This window comes from Marmota monax, unplaced genomic scaffold (genome assembly GCF_021218885.2).
Source record: "Marmota monax isolate L192 unplaced genomic scaffold, Marmota_monax_Labrador192_F-V1.1 WCK01_AAM20220418_F8-fsc00299, whole genome shotgun sequence".
Taxonomy (NCBI): Eukaryota; Metazoa; Chordata; class Mammalia; order Rodentia; family Sciuridae; genus Marmota; species Marmota monax.
In genome coordinates this window covers 985,927-1,005,175 of record NW_026694371.1, presented here as the reverse complement: position 1 = coordinate 1,005,175, position 19,249 = coordinate 985,927, and the positions used below count along the sequence as shown (strand labels likewise).

The following is a 19,249-nucleotide window of genomic DNA, read 5'->3' as shown; positions in this document are numbered from 1 at the left end:
CAAATTTATAATAATATTAACATCTTGTACAGCATGTTTCCCTGCTTTGTTACCCTCCTGTGACACCATTTAGGCTGTATCTGACCTAAACTCTCCTAAATTACAATCTAAAATTAGCTTGCAAATTTACACAAAACATTTTCTCAAAATTTATTTTATTTTTTAAATTAACAGATAAAACTGTGTATTTTAATGTGGGCAACATAATGTTCCGAAGTGCATATGCTTTGTGGAGTGACCAAAGCTGCTGCTTAGAATTTGATTGGACTTGTTTTGAATCTACAGGTCACTTCGGGTAGAATCAATACTCGTTTTTTTGTTTGTTTTTTTTTTTAATTTCCCTATTCCAGAAAATGGAATATCTCTCCTTTTAACAAAATCTTTCAATAAAGTTGCACAATTATTTTAATAAATGGAATCCATATCTTAGACTTATCACTCTCTGGATACTTTATACAACCTGTGATCGTAGAAATGGTACTATTTCATTTTCTATGTATAAATGTGGTTGTGTTTTTCATATTGGTTTTGTATTCAATAACTTTGCTGAACAATCTTATTAATTCTGAAAATTCACTAGCAATTTTGAGGTTTTCTAACTTTAAAAGTTATGTAATTTGTAAAGAGTATGTGGGTTTCTTTCCAGCTCTTCAAACTGTTTTTCCTTATATTTTCTTACACCTTTCATAGGCCATCTAGTAGAATCTATAGTTACCACTGAAACAGGCATTCTTATCTAATTACCAATTAAAGGAATTATTTTTCATATTTCACCATTAAGTGTATTTATTTCAGTTTTTATGATTTTTTTTTCATGTAAATGTTCTTTACCAAGTAAAAAAGCTCTTTTCCAATCTTAATTTGCCAATAACTTTTAATAATGAATAGATATAGAAGTTTATTGTGGTTCTTCTATATCTATTAAGACTACCAAATGATTTTGTTTTTTAATTCATTAATATGATAGATTACTGTAATTGGTTTTCAGTTATTAAAATGATCCAACAGTACTGAAATAAATCCAAGTTGGTCTTACACTGCTTATACATCTCCAGATTTCATGGATTAATGATATATTTATAATTGTTACTTTCACAACAAAGCTTGTATAATGAATATTTTTCTCATTCTTCTTTTGTCAAGTATGGTAAGAGTTTTCATAATAATGGAATTATCTTTTCCTTAAACATTTGGTAGAAGTCTCTGTTAAACCACGAGACTTCACTGTGTATGAAGACTTTACTTAGTTTCTTAAAGGTGATCACAACATGCGGTTATATTGTCTCTTCTTCAGTTAGTTCTCATTATTTTTTTAATTTATTGACAAAACATTATTTCTATTTTCTTTGTATCTTTTTGATATTTATTCAAGTTTGAAAAAACTTCAATGTTTTCCATTCTTAATCCTGATACTGGTTAATTTTGTGTTCTTTACTTCATCAATCTCACATGTTAAGATTTTTTTCATTTTTATTGTTACTATTTTCAAAGAAAAAATTGTTGGGCTTCGTAAAAGAACTATAAGTTCTTTTTCTTATTATTATATATGTGATATTATCTTTTACATTTTTTTCACTCTCTACTTCATTTTTTCTTTGTACTTTGTTTATTCTGTATTTCTTTGGCTTTATCTTGCTTTCTTAAACTGACCTCCTGAAAAGGATACATATTAATAGTTAGCTTTTTTACTGAGGTGAATAGAGGAGAGAGGGCTGAGATGACAACACAGAACCTCAAGGCATTTTCAGTCTAAAAGGGGGAAACTCATATTCACAACAAATTACACGAAGCAGGAGAAAATAAGCACTACAACATCAGTTGCATAATATGGGTTCATCTAACTTACCACAGTGTACCAGAGTGGGCCTGAAACATAGTAAGGATTTGAGAAAGTTGGTGAATCAGAAAATGCCATAGCAATCTGAGCCACACTAGAGGAACATGAGGAAACACATGGATAAATTCTGCACAGGAGATTTGAGCAAGCTTAAAAGAGAAAATAGTTCAGCTGGTCCTTAGAGAAAAAGTAGGAGCCCAACAAATGAAAGAGAAGGACTCTCTGGTATGAAAGCCTAGACAAAAATGAGCACTGCCATTGGGAACAGAGAAGACTTCAGGACACCAACAAAGGGAAGTCTGAGGACTGAGGAGCCTTCATGAAAGGTCATGCCAGATGAGCAACCACTGCAAGTGGAGTGCATGGATGGTCAGAGAAGAGTTCTTACTGAACTTGTGCCCAATGCTGGTCCAAGGGCTACCAATGTTGTAATTCCTTTAATGTCACAGAGACTCCTGGAGGTTCTGATTATTCCCCATTTTATAGGTATGGGAACATCCAAGTTATATAGATAGAGTAAACACCCTGTATATCACTGGTACTATAAAAATAATTTAAATGATTTAGTGACATTATATGATTTGTGTTGCTACTACTGCTTTCACAAATGATGAAGGTTAATTTAGAAACTAAGCACCATGAGTATTATAGCTTTTCCACATCTTTGTTTAGAAGTTCTGAACATTCTGATTAATTTCATTTTGTCTTTAACATCTTCATTCAATAATATGACTATTTCCCAAAACCATAGTTTTAAGTGTTATTTTGTGGTGTAAAATCTACTATTTCAAATAGTACAATTGATTATTATTCCAAATACACAAAATATGTAATTTTTTCTCATATTCTTTTACTCTAGGAAACGGTTTGTGTGTTTGTTTTTCCCTTGAGTTACTTTGCCCTTCTCTTCTCTTTGTAACTTCAAACTTCAACCAGAGTTGTAGATAGCAGCCAATTCATCATTCATGTTAGACTCAATTTTTTCATCATCTCAGAGAAATAGAAGAAATATTCTGCCTCAAAATATTTTTCAGGCTTCTATTAAAGATATTCCCTTTTTATAGCATGTCTTTCAACTATCAATTCAAGCTTACTAAATTTTACCTACTTTTTCCAAATACTTTCTCAAGCTAAAAATACCAAACTCATTGAAATGCACCCAACAAATCTTTAAAAGTTCAGTTTAATATCATTATCACTTATGTAGCCCTGAAGACTAGCATCTAATCTGATTTAATTGCCTTACACAAGTGTTTTATTAGCTCTTATAAATATGAACACTTGTTACCATGTTTCAATTCCTTCTTTTCCTTCTTTATTTTTTCCTCTTTATTTTCTCTTTCAAATGAAGTAAACTTTTTAAATTTTATTTGAAATCCTTGAAAAAGTTTTAAGTAGACTTTGTCAGTGTGCCTGTCTTACAAACAGACTTGGACGTAGGTAAACCGAAGTCCATGATCTCAAAGATCTTGGCTGTCTCTTCTTTAGTGATGATATGGGGTACGAGCACTGGTGAAAGATTCTGACCCTAGCCCAAGCTGTAGTGCCAATGCAAGGAATGCCCCATGGTTGGCTTTATGTAACAGAGGATCAGATCAGCTGAATACCCAACATTAATGTGTGCTATGGTTTGAATATGAGGTGTCCCCCAAAAGGTCTCGTGCGAGACAACGCAAGAAGGTTTGGAGGAGAAATGATTACGGTTATAGCATTAACCTAATCAGTTAATCAATCCCTGATGAGATTAACTGAGTGGTAACTGGAGGCAGGTGAGATGGGGCTGGAGGAAGTGGTTCAAGGGGGCTTCCTTTAAGATATATATTTTGTATCCGGTGAACAGAGTCTCTCTGCTTTCTGATTTTCATGTGAGTTGTTTCCCTCCATCATTCACTTCCACCAAGTTGTTCTGCCTCACCTTGAGCCCCCTAGGAACAGAGTCTACTGTCTATAAATCGTAACATCTGAAACCGTGAACCCTCAAGTAAACTTTTCCTCCTCTATAGTTGTTAGAGTCGGGTCTTTAATCACAATATCAAAAAAAAAAAAAAAAGCTGACTAAGTCAATGTGACAGAAGAAACCAAAGAAAGATGGAGGATGTTTAACCTATGGTGGTGAACAATGGTCGGAATATATAATCAACTGTTTATGGAAGTACCTATAACTTAGTCTTTGCTGTACTAAAGAGCAGATACCAGAAGAATAATGTGTGGAAGTTACTGGAGGGTAATTTGGAAATTCATAATCAACATATTGGATGAGGCCTCTGAGAAGCCTATAGTAAGGAAGTCTTTTTAACTTTGGGTACCCACAATTTCCTAACATGATATCACCTTGAAGCAATTTTTTCAGAGCATCCCTGTTCAAATTCTACAAAGACCCTTATCTGTTTACTGACCTCAGTAAATCTGCACAACTAAATCCACAAATACATAGAATAGCACAGATCATTGTAATATAATGTACTCTCCAATATAATGCAACATATAAAGATAAAAGCACTGAACTACCATAACAAATATGCTTGTATTTTACTTGAAAATGATGAGGAAAAGAGGTTCTATTATATTTTTCTTTATTATAGTTGTCTTTTTATCCATATTCAAAATTTTATAACAAAAGATTTCAATAATAATCTTTGTTTAAATGGTCCCTCTCCATTATGTCAAAAGAATTTCATTTTTCTATTGATAAGGAATGATATAATAAATCTTCTTCATGTACCCAGCAGTATTTCAAGTACTCTGGTTGGGGGTATTATAAATTTAATCAAATTATAGATTCTCAATGCACCAAAATTAAAAATTTTTGCCTCTGACCCTCAATTAAGTAAAAAATATTCTGCCCTCACCGTCGCTTTGGGTCAGAGATACGTATGGCCTAGCAGAAGCACATAGACAAAAACAACTTAGTCCAATGCATCAAAGACCAGAGGAATGGTAGGACAGGATGCAAGGATGAGGAAATACCCTGTTTTATGGGGTCCTGAAAGATCTTCTACAAATTCAGACTTTGCCCTCTACTGAAGAAGGGCCATGGAGGCTTTAGAAATAGAGCAAGGAATTTGGGAAGCCAAGAATACCAGCTTGGGGGCTGCTCAAGTTATTAGACAAGTGGGATAAAGAGGCTCCACTAAGGTGCTGGAATACAAAGTAAATAATTACAGTATTTGGAGAATAAATCAGTATGAGCTGATGATTGATAAGATTTCAGGAATAAGAAAAGAGAAACAATTGTGATCCTGAAATTTTTGGAGTGTGTATTAGAGGTGCCACACAGGCAGAAAAAGTTCTGGTTTAAATCTGAGAGATTGAAGAATGGTATTGTGGGTTGAGGGGAAAAAGAGAAAAATGAATCAAGATAGTAAGTTCTGTTCTGTTTAAAACATAATGAAATTAATATTACTTAACAAATTCAGATAGGAAAAATAAGAATCATGCATTCAAAAAAATAAAATACAGAAAGTCTACAAATGCTAACACACACTAGATACAAGATGCTGCCAGAGGAATTGGACACAGTGTGAACAAACATCATGAACCTCTTGCCTAGCATCCACCTCTGATACAGTCTTATAACATGCACAAACCATCTTACTTCCAAAGTAACAAAACATCCTGAAATGAAAGAAAACACTCACGTTTGATGACCAACAGCAAACACCACTGAACTTTCTTCCAGCGACTGCAGACTAGCCAATGACTGACTTTTTTAACCAACTCTGCTAAGTAGTTAGGATCAGACTTCAGAATCTGACCAAATTCTGCAAATTAGAAGGTAAAAATAACATAACAGCAGTATTAAAAGATAAATGTGTTTAAATACACAGAAGAAACAAATACAATTCAAAGCCAAAATCTAACTTTCTGAAAATGGCTGCATGCCAATTACACAGACATCTCTTAGAGTAGATAGCAAACCCAAACACACTTGGACCTTCTATGCTGTCTTTTTTCTTCCTTTCTTCATTCCTTCAGAATCATTTTTTGGGGGGTAGTGCAGGGAGGGGAAGGAATGGCAGATTCGATAATAAAAGAAAATAATGATCTCAAATAACTATAGAGGGTTACCCAAAAGGTTTTTGGTTTCTTTTTTTAGAACTTTTTTTACAATAACTTTATTCTATTTATTTTTATAATAATATATTTTATAATTATAAATGGTGCAGAGGATTGAATCCAGAGCCTCACATGTGCTAGGCAAGTGCACTGCCACTAAGCTACAGCCCCAACCCAGCAAAAATGTTTTATTTAGGGAAAAAAAAATGAAACAGGACTAACATATCTCACCCACTGAATCACCCACATTTTTGGATATCCACATACAGTGCTTGATAAGTAAAATTCAGCTATGTTTATCAGGTTCCAGCAAAACTAGTCTGTCATTCCCAATCCCCAGGCCCATTTTTAACAAAGATAAGATATTGCTACTAACAGAGATAACACAGATAAAACATTTATTTTGTTATTAAGAAATAAAATATATTATTTCCACTAATTATCACCAAATTCCAAAATGTTTTTCCCCTTTATCAAATGTCCCACTACAATATTAAGATGTCACAATATCATCAACCATCAATATAATCATTTGCTATAATAAAAATTAAAGGTAACATAGGAAAATTGAAGCTCTATTTGAATCTTCACCACAAGCTATCAACAAATCCTCATTTTTCAAGAGGTAAATAAGACCAACAAGTTTCTTTATAAAGTTATTAATTCTTAAATAATTACTATAGCTCTGAAACAATGGAAGTGTTGAATTTATGAGAAATATATACATATTAAAGCTAAGCCAACCATAAACATTTATAGATTCTTTTTCTCTTATTTTTTTTTCTTTCATAGGAAAGGGTATGGGTTCCCTGAAATAAAAATATTCACAAGGAAGTACATATAATTGTACCATATACATATACTTCATCTCATACTCAAAAAATATAAAATCAGATTTACTATGATGAATTTACCCTCAAGATATTTGAAATAAATTTATTTATTAATGACTCTGATAAACTAAATTAGTATTATTGGCTATTTAAAATACAACAACAATGGTATTTAAAATTATGTAGATACAATTTAGTAAATCAACATTAAAGAAGATAGGAATAATGAAAATCATATTAGTAACAGATTTTTAACAACATTGAGATATTTCTGTATAAAATACATTTAGTTATAAGGCATTCTACAACTGATGAATATTAAAACTATAGGATTATGTTAGTCCCCAAAATTATGTTATATATAAAAATATTTATACATTCATTCTAGAGTTTGACAGAGATATATACAAACTCCAGAGCAACTTCCTATAATTTATATATCTACCATATTCTAATAAAATTTGTTCCCACAATGAAGATTCTAAAGTGCTAAAAAATCTCAAAATCAATGAAAACTAATATGCTTTAGAAAAGTTTTAAATTTGTGTAAAGTGTTAGTATTTTCTGGTTAATTCTATTTTCAGTAAAAAAAAGGCAATTAAACAATGTTCTGATTCCAATATGAATAAAATTATAAAATTTATATAGAGTACTCTAATCTCTAAATTATAAATTTCTCACAAATAGGAAAAATGTGTGTGTACACATACACACATTATATATTTTTCATGCCATTAGTAACCATATAATTCAATAATAATACAAATCACTAATACTTAAAAATGTTTACTAACTCTAACTATCTGCATTAATGATTCTAAAATTTTAAAGAAAAATATACTTACCTTGCCAGGTATAAAAAATGCTTTTGTTAATCCAAACTTGTATTCAATTTCATTTCAGCCCAAAGCTTTAAAAAGAGCCTACAAAATAAAAGTTAAAAAGTTAAATTCCAACTAAGATTTAATAAAAAAGTGTTTACTGCTAAGAAACTTTCAATTTAAGTAGCATTTGTACCTTACAAAATAGCCTTGAATCCAATCTTGCAAGTTTCTCTGGCATAAATTTTTTATACATGTTGTAGAGTTCACTAAATGAATCTCGTGATGGGAAACAGCCCTGCATAATGTCCAAAACAGACACCATACCTAGATTCATAAACACGAATCACAGCCAGTCACTGTGCAGAAGTCCAAAATAACTCATGAATGACCAATTTTAAAAATTAATGTTTAAGAAAGGACAATTTACAGAAATCATCAACAATAAAAGATTACATAGCAAATACACTTCTAATCATTATGTCTCAACTTATCTACCACTCAAAATTACTATAGTAAAATTCCATCTAAAACCAATATCACTAGAGGCAAACTAATGTTCTCTACAAAGCTCCAGCCTATTTTTATATTTTTTCATGCTAGGCATATCTTCATTACATCTCAGTATACCAAGCAAAGCCCAGTACAAGTACACTTTCAAAGATCTGAGGTTAAATTTAGAACAAAATTTCTAACAGAGTCTCCAAAAAGTAGTCAAATATATGACCATTTCTCTCTGGTACTTAAACAAAGCAAAAGAAAAGGAATGGAAAGCTCACTACTCAATATAAAGACGCTCTTAGAGAAACTAATCTATTGGAATGATAAGTCTATACGATCAATATTTGTTACCAGTGTAATTCTAATAAGTGGTTAATCTGAGCCTTGAGGCAATATGAGCTTTTAGGGGTTAGGAAAAATGTAAAATACATTGGGAAAAGTTCAATGACCAGAGAGAATGCCAAGAATTTTGTTCACAATGAGACCTGAATTTTAGTCTCTGGGACTACTAAAATCAATGGAAAAAAAGATTATTTAATAAATAGTGTTATGATAAATGGCTTGCTATTTGGAAAATGAAAATAACATTAGACCCTTACTTTCTTATTTAAACCAAAATAAATTTCTGCTGGTCAAAAATTTTAGTTAAAAAAATGAAACTCTAAAAATTTTTAAGTGAACTGTTACTTTAAAACAATCTTATAAGAAAGATAGTATTTCTGGGGAACCAGATTGAATTTTAGACTATTGACTGTCAAAGGTACAAAACATCAAGAGTATTCAGAGTTGATGTCAATGTGGAATAACACAGGCATACATTCTTAGAGTAAACCAGGACAACAATCTTGGATGGCAATTAGAAAACACCCATCCCTTTCAGTAATTTATACTTCTCTGAGCCTACCCTACAACTCTTCATACTTGTAAGTGAAGATATTTGTGGAGAATATTCAGATATCCACAAGATCACTGTTTATAGTATTTCCTGATTAAATTATGCTACAACTATATGCTGGAATACAATACATTAATTTAAAAAGAATAGAACAAAATTTAATCTGATCAGTATAAGAAATGTAACTAAATAAAAAAGCATAAAGTATATAGTGATTAATGAAACATAAAAACCATCATTCTTAAAAGAAAAAAATTTCCAGAACTAGATTTAGTTCTAGGCTCTGCCTGGAGAAATAAAAACAAGATTTGGTTGGTATTGCCACAGATTTTAAGTACCACCTCTTAAATTTCTAGGCTTTTCTTTATAACTGCAAATTATGAACTGGTTCATAGAAGTTCATTAAGAATTTCATGGAGCTTAACAAACTACTAAGCCTACAATGAACTTCTTAATACTTAAAGTTAATTTTTGAGCTGAAAAAATAGAAATCAATTACTAGAAGTCAAATACTCTTCTAGAAACTCCCAAGACCTGGCTCTTAATCTGGGACTCTGATAAACAGCTGTTTCATACACTGCTGGCTGGTATACTCAGAACTCCCCTTTCTACTTTGGACAGCACAGCTTCAGTTTCACAGAGGAAGACAACCTACTTTCTCTCACCTTTTTGTATTTTGTCCTGCTATTGGATGATAAGAAGTTGGTAATTTTAGTAGGTGTCTTAATTATTTTCAAAACAAACAAAAAATAAAACCCAGTAAAAATGGAAAGGTAAAATAGAATACAAATCTTAAATATCTTTATTTTAGAAAGCTTCATAAATATTTCTTATTCCTACCACTCATTGTTACTTTTAGCTTTTTCTTATTACAAAACTATATCATTATACTATTATTAGTACTTTAAAAAATAAAGTATCATGAATGGGTTTCATCTGTTAAATTGCTAATGCAACTTAACATATGAAATATCCTGCTTACTGAAAGGAGAATCCTTGCTGACACATCAGTAAATCCATATTCTGCTAATCTAATAGCACACACAGCTAAATCTAAATATGCTTGACTTTTCAGGACACTAGATGCTCACTTAGGCAATAAAGGAATTTAAATGGGAAAAAAATTAAATTCTAAATCACAACACCCTAAAAGACAAAAGACAAAAATACATCTGTATTATATGCAGGAATTCAGTAGGAATGAGTTATTTAATTTTCCAGTATTTCTTAGAATTTTCCTAGAATGTGCATTTCATTCAACAAAGAATATATTCCATGGAAACAGGGATTTGGTAATCAGCCAAAACAGTTTCTGTCAACATGGGCTTATCGATTGGAGGAAGGAAAAATAATTATACAAGTATACGTAAAATTTGTAACTATGACTCTAAAATAAAGGCACCAGCTTCAGCACCATGAATTAAGGCTCCCTTCCAGGATAGTAATATCAAGAAAGGCTTTCAAAGAAAAGTAGCAATCAAGCTGAGACATGAAAGATGAAAAATGCAGCATGTAACAAGACTGTTCCAAACACTGAAAGAGCATATGCAGATCCTGCAAGAGAGTACGGAAGGGACTGAAAGGAAAGTCAGTATGGATGAAGCACACAGAGAAGAGGCTGGGTAGAAAGTGAAACTAGGGAGCTAAAGACACACAGGCTAGATAGTATGAGGCCTCACAAGCTACCAGGAATTTTGCTCTTCACTCTAATGCTGAAAGGAGCCATTAGAAGTTTTATTTTGTTGTTGTTGTTGTTGTTGTTGTTGTTTTAATGGCAGTACAAGGAATTGAACCTAGGGCCTCACCCAGGCTAGCACTCTTCCACCAAGCTATGATCCCAATCCTTTTTACTTTTATTTTGAAACAGGGTCTAATAGGGTCTAGACTGGCCTCAAACTTGTAATTCTCTGCCTTAGTATCCAGAGGAGCTGGGGTTACAGGGGTGCACCACCACAACCAGCTGCTATTAGAGTATTTTAGGCAGTAAAAACAATGATCAGAGCTGAGTTGTGAAGTAATAATTCAGAATGCATATGAAGAAGAGACTGAATAGAAAAAAAGAGAATACTTACAAAGCTAAAGCAAAAGGCCAGGAACAAGATGATGACAACTTGGACTAGAGAATAATAGGGCTCATTATTTAGGAAGTAATGTCAATGGTACTAAGGGAGACTTAGAAAATATATAACCTGTGCTTTCCAACATGGCAATCACTAGCCACAAGCTCTATAGGTACATTAGACATGTGATGATTTAAATTTTAAAATATTAAAATTCAATTTATTTAAACTTTAAATAAGTCCTACTGGCCACATTTCTGATGCTGAATAGCCAGTGGCTAGTGGCTACCATATTAAATAACACAGATACAGAATATTTCTATCATCTGGAAAATTCTACTAGATAGAGTTGATATAAAGTGAGTAGAAAAAATAATAGGATGAATCCAAATCCTGAAAAAAAAACTATTAAGAAATACTATCCATGTAGAAGAAAATGAGCCTGTAGAGGAGTTGGGAAAGGCCAGAGGATTTCAAAGAAAAATAAGAGCATACACTGTTTCAGAAGCTAAGGAAAAGAAATGTGGAAGAGACTGGTCAGATTTGAATTCTGTGAAGTCCACTAAGGACTGCAAAATGAATATCCAATTTAAGAAGGCAACCACTGGTGACCTTATCAAGATAAAAGCTGAACTCTCTTGAGGTTAAAGAATGAGTAGAGGGCATAAAATGAGAATAGACTATTTGTGGGAGAGGAAAGGGAACAACTATACACAGTAAGAAAAAAAGATGGGGAGTAGTTGGAAGGGAAGGTAAATCATAGATAAGATTTTTAGCACATTTAAGCACACTTAAGTGAAATGAGAGAGACCCACATCCAAAGGGAATGGTACAAAAATACATATAATATATGCATATGTATTCAGTGCTGATTATATGTATTGCAAGGTGACTACTTGCAATAAGTGGGGATGGATTTCAAAGCACTGTAAGCCTCAACTAGGAAGAGAGGCAATTTCTGCTTTCTTAATAGGAAGGAAGGATATTCAGATAGATACAAGTTCTTGGTAGCAGACAGTTGAAACTTTAAAGTTTTTTGGCAAAGAGATAAAGCCATCTTCTGGCAGAGGCTCAGAGATTTAAGAACAAGCTAACCAGGGAAAATTGACAGGACAGGTTTGAGAGCCCTAAAAGGTCACTGACCATGAATTTTAAGTGGTGTCAACCTGACTTGTCTCCCAATTCCAGCAGACAAGGAGAAAGGGCAGAACAAACTTAGACAGCTAAGGTTTTGTAAGAGGCAGTGAGAGGTAGATCCAGATTGGGGAAGCCTGGAGTTTATGTGATTTGGGGAGGGTTCTTTCAGGAACAAAATACAAAATTACAAATTATTAAAGAATACAAAATTCAGTACCAGGCTTTTGTTAGTGTCTGTAAACAAGTCAAGATGGCGCCTGGCAAAATGCCAGAGGGAGTGGTTTGTGAAGTAACTCCAGGGAGCCATTAAGTGTGGAGATTCCTTATTGCTTGACTGCTGTATCTAGTTTATGTTAATTAAGATGAGCTGTGTGTCATGTATATATACCCCTCCTGTCCTGCAATAAACGGCTCCCACTCCTGCTGTATCAATCTACACAAGTTCCTCGTCACCCCCTGGTTATTTTGCTGCAGCCAGACTGCGGCAGGCTTTGAAAAGGGTCCATTTCATTGAAGGACCCTGAAACGTAAGTGACCATATTTCACGGTTAAATCTACCTCCACAAAGAGTAAAATACAGAGGCAAGAGAGTTTGAGAAAATTTCGGGAGACTAAGCTGGATCAAAACGTAAGAAGGCTGATGCCTCAGGGAAAAGGCCAGTATTAGATGGAGTGTAGGCATGGGGTAAAGAAAAAATGAACCCAGGGCCTGAGGCTTCTCTGATGCATCAAGGTCAGATGTGCAGGGATAGGGTTGGCAAGTGATAGAATTAATCAAATGCATAAAAGGGCAACAGAAGCCAAGGGCTTCATTCTGTTTTTTATTTTTTCACAAATGGTAGAGAGGAAGCAAGGACAACAGAACAAACCTCCTACTCTAACTGTGTAGGGTATGAGAAATGAAGTGCTTCTGGACTGAGAGGGTAATAAGAAAGCAGTCTACAAAAGGGAGATTCAGGTTTGCTACTAAAGTGATTTTATAAAATTTTACTACAACTTTGTAAAATGCCTTTATTTCACAATAAACCATAATCCAATATTGTTCAAGTAATTTGCCATCCATGCTTTTCTTAAATCAAAGAAAATAAGATAAAAATCTTATTACACTTATTTTTATTACACTTAAAAATAACCAAAGTAATGGTGAATTACTTGAAATCAGTGGTCCTATTATTTTGCACTTAAGCTATGACTACTGACACACAGTGACACAGATTATGAACATATGGAAATACCTGAACATTGAAGTTGAGATAGAATTTGAGCACCTTCAAAGTGGTGACTTGTCATCTTTAAATTAGGTTTGATGCAACCAATAAAGCTTGCTCCCTAGGAGAACAAAGGCACCTTTTGAGATAATACATATAGTGTTTTTCTATTTTTATGAATACCAGAAACTTTCAAAGCATATTAACACATGAAACATTAAAATAATCACTAAGGAACTAAAAACTGTATTATCATAGTATTAACATTTAAAGCTTGAAATAAAAAGCTTAAGGTCATTCATTTGGTTATCAGATTATTCTGAATGAGGGAGAAAGAATACTGATTAGGTATACAAAGAAATTTTCATGTACTGAAGCTAATATGCTAGACATTCAAAGAGCAGCTTCTCTTCAAAGTAGTCACCTTGCAAAACAAGAATTACATGAAAGGTAATGCTCACTGCAAATAATTTAGAACATGTTTCTATAACAGAAGTAATATTTTAGAGTAGCACTCTATATACCCTCTTCATCAGACTTGGTTTATAAACATTCTTGATCTTTAAGAGATAAACTTTCAGCCAATGAGAATATTGAAAAGATTTTCTGAATGGTTCCAAAAGCAAGTCTAACAGTAAGCTAAGCAACAGTAGCACTGACAAAATAAATGCCTAGCTTTTCAAAATCATTAGTATTTGAAAAGGAAGAATAGTCAGTCAAGTTATGTAGATTTGTTTGGACTCATGCTTCATTTATATAATCCACATATTAAATATCTTTCTATGTCAAGTTTTTATTTTTCATTTAAAAAATTAAGGTAAATCCCTAAAATGTATAGTTAAAATCAGGCTCCTGCCAGGCATGTTGGTGCACACATGTAATTGCAGCTACTTGGAGGCTGAAGCAGGAGGACTGCAAGCTGGAGGCCAGCCTAAGCAAATTAGTGAGACCCTGTGTCAAAATAAAAAATAAAAAGGCTCGGGGATGTAGCTCAGTGGTAGAACACTTGCCTACCATGCACAAAGACCTGTGTTTAATCTCCAGCAAAAAAAAAAAAAAGACTCCTTGTAGATTTACCTTTATAAAAGGACATAAAAATATCATGTACATATTTTTCCACATCACATTGCCATGTCTGTAGAATGTTACTACATAAAATTAGGATAAATTATAATGCCTTATTTTCAATCCTAAAAATAAAAATGTTGGGAGTTGCATCGGCTCCAAAGACTAACTTCCCCATCCCCCAAGAAGAGCTGTGCAATGGTGAGCCCTGCTGGCTCACATGATCCTTACCCACCAATCAGAGTAGCCCTGCTGGCTCACATGATCCTTACCCACCAATCAGAAAGCACCCCATGCCAACTGTCAAACCGTTCAACCATTAAACTGTCATAACTCTCAAACCACCCTCGGCTCTATAAATATGCAGAGCTGTTCCTCAATAAAGGTACATTTTCTCCAATGGTGAGCCTTGTTTGTTCTTTCAAAAAACATCATTTCATCATTATCCTCAATAATTACAAAATATTTTTCACCTTCTTGAAACTATAAGATAAACTTAATTTAATAATACTCAAAGACTTCTACATATTTATAAAATAATTCATCTTTGCATACATATTTAACTTCTCTTCAGGAAAAAAACCTAACCAGAATAATCATCATCTTAAAAACTGATTTTTTTAACATAGGGAATTTGGTGTAAGATATATTTTTAAAATAACTTTTTTTTAGTTGTAGGTGGACACAATTTCTTTATTTTATTTATTTATGTGCTACTGAGGATAGAACCCGGTGTCCCAAATATGCGAGAGAAGCACTCTACCACTGAGCCACAACCCCAGCCCTGAAATATATTTTTAATTATTCCAGGGTTACTATTCTTTACCTGGATAATTACTATATAATAGTTTTAGAGGACTATTCAAAGAAACCTGCTTTCTTTTTAAATGTTCTCACAGTACTTCGAAGTTTATCCAGAAGCAAATTTAACTGTGTCTCTAAAATAAAGGAAATAAGTTTATTTCAAAAACCAAAGAACACAGTGACATGAGTTAATATTAATTCTCCTATATTAGAATAAAATAACATGCAATAACATCCACATATAACACATTACAATTTAACAACCTGCTTGCATATAAACTCTTTAACAGTATCATGCAAAATGGATAATGAAATGTCAAGAACAATAACTTTACTTACTTACACAGGATTCATATGATTAAAAGACTGAAAATTAGTAACATTTATAAAAATACACAAATTTTCAGGATGATATGAGGAAAAAGTAGACAGGCAATGAAGGAAGATAATGAAAATATGAGGATCCATTCGACGTGAGATCAATAATTCGGTGTTTTAACATGTGGCAAACTAGGTGTAGTTTGTGTCATAGGCTCTTAAGAATGAAGATGTTTAAATATCCATTATTGGAGTTGGTGTTGTGGCTCAGCGGTAGAGGGCTCGCCTAGCATGTGCGAAGTCCTGGGTTCAATCCTCAGCACCACATATAAATAGATAGATAGATAGATAGATAGACAGATAAAGCTAGATTGTCAACTACAACTAAAAATATTTTTTAAAAAGTATATTCATTATTGGTATGTATTAGAAATATTTCATGAAACACTTAGCATAAATAAAATTGTCTTATCTAGCTATAGAAATTCTCTTTACTGTTTTAAAACAGTTCACATTTCAAATATTTTTTAAAACTTGGACAACTTTCTCAAAAAAATTGACAATGAATACAAATTACTATGTTTTCATGTTTTTATGATATTATATTTTACTCTGGCTGAGTACCTTAAAATCATTTATTTGCTTTATTACTTTGCAAAGTACATTAAATACATAAAATTCTTTATCTGGATTTTTATACTGAGATGCTTATTATACTACTTTAAAAAGTTAAATTATAATGTTAATTCTTAATAAACTATATTGATCATAGCTATAATTAAAAATAACAGGTACACTTTACTGAATGTTTCCTATGAGTAAGGAAGTGTTCAACTGCTCAAAGCTTTTCATGAGCATTGCCATATTTAAGTCAATTAAGAGTAAAACACAACAATCCTAATTAAGGATGTATTATTAGCCTTAATTTGCAGGTACAGCATTGAGGTTAGGAAGAAAATAACTTGCCCAAGATCGTGGAAAGAGTAATGACAAAGGCATGATTCTAATACAAGCCTGACACCAAATTTTATTCTCCTGTGTGTGATGCTATAGTATACCACACATACCATAAGCTTATGTTATTAAAAATGAAGTAAATTTGTCATTAGATTAAAGATATACACCACTTATCTGGTTGACAGAATTGTGACAACCTTAATCAATCAGGACCCTCATATGACTGAAAAGCAAGTATGAGAGTCACTATTTTGGAATGAAAACAACCCTCACAAAGTCCACACTTCGTAATCCACAAACTAAGTATGGTGTTCTCCCCCATAAAGGAGGCAGTCAGAAGAGTAGAAACAAGAAAATAAACTAACAGCAGCTGAAAAAAGAGAAAAGAAAGTCAATTATGAAAGAACAACAGTCAAGGATCATAAAGCATATGGGTAAATAGTCTTAGGTAATTCGTAGTTTATTTTTTATTTTATTTAGAACATATTTTATTTTATTTAGAACAAATATTCATATTTATAATAGAAGAATGATTCCATCATAAGGAAATGATTTTTTATAAAATACAGTAAAAGGGTTATGTTTCAATCATTTGAAAATATCATGAAAAACTTTTGTTTCCTGTAATGTTGGATAACTGAAATACTACATTAAATTTGGTAGCCTGTTCTGTATTTATTGCCTTACATGCCTCAAATTAATGAGCTACCCAACTATATTTAAAATTAAGAAACATTATTAAAATTTCATGTCAAAGTATCTCAGGAAAATGTGAAATCTTTTGTTATAGTTATCACTCAGTTATAGATTTCAGCAGTGAAAATAAAAACACTATATATATATATATATATATATATATATATATATACACACACACACGCATATATATACATATGCTTTTTTTGGTACCAGCGATTGATTCTAGGGCTACTTAACAACTAAGTTGCTGAGGTTGGCTTTGAATTTGACTCCTGCCTTAGCCTCCCAAGTCATTGGGATTACAGTCATGTGTCATCATACCTGGCTTAAATAAACAATTTTAAGTCACTTCAAAGGCTCAACATAAAAAATTATTAAAAGCAAAGAAGGGTTTTAAGAATGTTTTTGTTTATAATTATGTTATCTAAAATTTCAAGTATGTTCTTACTAGCAAAACTACTACAGTACCACAGTAGGAAAAAACTTAATGAATGATATCTACTTTATCGAAGCAAATGTCCTCTTTTTAAAAAATTTTGTTGAGATGGGGGTTGTTATGTTGCCCAAGGCAACATAAAATGTTTCTAGGCTTAAGCAATACTCTTGCCTTAGTCTTCTGACTAGCTACAACTATGGGTATATTCCACTAACATACTATTTTTAAACCAATCTGTTGTCAAATGTCCCATCAGGAATAAAAGAATATTCAAATAAGAAAAAAAAAACATATTGCCTACTGAGTAAAACATAAACTTATACTTAATGAATATAACATAACAAAATTCAAATACTTTTATTTGGCTATATAAAAATGTATTATTAATTTTTCCTATATATTGTTTAATTGGTTGTTCAAAACATTACAAAGCTCATGATATATCATCTTTCATACATTTCAATTGGGTTATGAACTCCCATTTTTACCCCAAATACAAATTGCAGAATCACACTGGTTACACACTCACATTTTTACATAATGGCATATTAGTGACTGTTGTATTCTGCTACCTTTCCTATCCCCTACTATCCCCCCTCCCCTCCCCTCCCCTCCCATCTTCCCTCTCTACCTCATCTGCTATTGTTCAATTCTCTCCCTTGTTTCCCCCCCCCTTTCCCCTCACAACCTCTTATATGTAATTTTGTGTAACATTGAGGGTCTCCTACCATTTCCATATGCTTTCCCTTCTCTCTCCCTTTCTCTCCCCACACTCGCCCTTCAATAGATGAATGGATTAAAAATGTGGCATCTATACACAATGGAGTATTACACAGTACTAAAAAATGACAAAAATCATAGAATTTCCAGGGAAATGGATGGCATTAGAGCAGATTATGCTAAGCGAAGCTAGCCAATCCTTAAAAAACAAATGCCAAATGTCTTCTTTGATATAAAGAGAGCAACTAAGAACAGAACAGGGAGGAAGAGCATGAGGAAAAGATTAACATTAAATTTTTCCTATATTTATGTTTAAGCTATTTTTTAAAAACCTAGCTTTTACACATATGATTTTCTCAAATCATTATTTAGAGTCCATCTCAATCCAAGAAGGATTCGAGGTTTATACTAAAGTTAATACCATAGTACTAATTACATCATATTAGTATTTAAAGTACATATTTCAAAAGGCAAATATAGTATTTTGTTTCAAATATAATAACTTTACTGTGTGGAGATGTGTAAAAGAGAAATTAATTCTATTTTTTGTTCTACACATGATAGGTTCTTGATCATTAAACTTATACTATAAACATTTTAAAATTATTTTTATACTACTAATTTTATAACTAATTAGTAGTATTTCATTTATAAGACAAACCTTGTGACAATTCCTTGTCAGATTTCAAAGAATAAATTTGATTCAAAATTAATAAATGAAATTTTTTTTAAGGTTAAATAAGCAACTTAAAGAGTTTGCCGCACCAGAGCAATTATCTTTTGCAGAAGTTATCAAAAGCTTTATTTAAATTTTAGTACAAGATGCATGCCCACAATGCCACTGTGAGAGAAAACATGTAGAAATGAATTATAAACTGCATCATTAACTTGAGACCAGCTCT

General features: G+C 32.4%; 1 pseudogene; it reads right to left on the bottom strand.

Annotated features, from left to right (window-relative positions):
• LOC124109255 (unconventional myosin-VI-like) overlaps positions 1–19,249 on the bottom strand; it is a 100,529-nt pseudogene that overhangs the window by 55,682 nt on the left and 25,598 nt on the right.